The sequence below is a fragment of the Sorex araneus genome, chromosome 9 (assembly GCF_027595985.1).
Source record: "Sorex araneus isolate mSorAra2 chromosome 9, mSorAra2.pri, whole genome shotgun sequence".
Taxonomy (NCBI): Eukaryota; Metazoa; Chordata; class Mammalia; order Eulipotyphla; family Soricidae; genus Sorex; species Sorex araneus.
The window spans coordinates 1,610,915-1,612,685 of NC_073310.1; positions in this window are offsets into that span (position 1 = coordinate 1,610,915).

Below are 1,771 nucleotides of genomic sequence, written 5' to 3' on the forward strand. Positions count from 1 at the left end.
CCTGCAGCTGTCCCGGGAGCGCCAGTTGCAGCCCCCACCCCAAGGAGCCAGAGCAAGCCACTCCCTGAGCTGTCTGGGCCGCACCGGGCCCTCCGCTCACCTGCCACACGCACAGGCGTCTCCTCCGGCTCTCCTGGGACCCCCGTGCCCCCGGCAGCCGTGAAACCAGGACTAGGCCTCCACCCCACCTCCTCTCCCAGAGAAGGGATTGCTGGAAGCTTCTGGAAGCCCTCGGCAGGGGAACAAGCCCTTGGCCAAGGGCATCAGGCAGGGACCCCAGGGAAGCTGGTGGGGGTCCCGTCCTCCCGCTGAGGAGGCCCCCAGGAGCCCCTCGATGCCGAGGTGAAGGCCCCTGGGGGACCGGGAGGGGGCCTGGGGTGGGCACGGCCCCCCTCGCCTCTGCAGGCCCCCATAAACTCTGCCCCAGGTGGCCGGCCAGAGAGCTGAGCCCTGAAATGAACTGCTGGCGAGCGCAGCGCCTGGCTTGCCCGGATCAATCGCGGGTGTGAACAAGCTCTCGCCTTCGGCATCTGAGATCTCCAGACTTTTATTGCGCCTGCTGCTTTTATAACTCGTCTTCTAAGTTATTTGTGCTTTTGTTATATTTTCGGTAAACTTTTTTGAAAAGAGAGCGTTACCTAAAAAAAACAATCTCGGCACCGGAGCATAAGGCTGAGGACTTGTGGTCTTTGTAAGATTTAAATTCTATTAGGATTATTTTTTATTTTCAAAATTGGTTTATGTGGGGCTGGAGTGATTGCACAGCGGGTGGGCATTTGCCTTGCACACGGCCGACCCGGCTTCAATTCCCAGCATCCCATTGGGTTGCCAAGTAATTCCTGAGTGCATGAGCCAGGAGTGACCCCTGTGCATTGTCAGGTGTGACCCAAAAAGAAAGAAAAACAAAAAAGAAACAAAATTGGTTTATGTGAAAAGTGGCTCTGGAGCCAGGAAAGCGAGTCGGTCCTGAGTGCAAGGCTCCGGGTCTCAAATCCGGCTCTGCAAACAAATCCTCTTGAATCTTCTGTCTAATCATCCCTCGGGATGCACCTTCGGTAAATGGAGAACATGAGCAGCTCGCAGCTGTGAAAACATTTCTCTTGCAAAATCCTTAAACATAAAATTTGCCTTCATACTTGCCCGACGGTGACTAATACTGGGGCAGTGGATCATCCTGAGAATTTGTGAATGAAAAAAATACGTTGAGCAACGACCTTCCGCGACCAGCAAACGCCTGGTTGTACGGACGCATTTCCCGGTAAGTGCTGGAACCATCCGCTGCTGAGGGTGGGAGACACAGCGCCCGGGGCTGGTGGCCCGGGTCCCCCGCACGCGCCACGAGCGATTCTGCCCCCACCCCCGGGCCAACTGATGAGGCAGATGCCCCGGACGCTCAGGGGGTTCCGAGTGGCCCATCGCTGTTGTGAGAAAACACGAGGGGACACAGTGCTGAGCCGCAGGGCAGACGCACAGCCCTGGGGACCCGCCTCGTCGCCCCTCGAGAGGGTCACGCAGGCCCAGGTGCCACGAGGCCACGAGGCCGCAGAGCACGGCTGGGCCCCGGCCTCACACGGGGCGGGGCAGGGGGTGGGACCCGTGAAGAGACATGACAGCCTCATCATTCCGTTATTTTGTTCCTCCACATCCTGCCGCTCACCCAGCTCTAGAACATTCCTCCCTGTGCTCCGTGCCGGGCCCCCCTCGGCGGCCCACGGCAGCCCACGCCCTGAGTCTGGGCCGTCTCCGACAGATCACCCAGGATCCGCACGGT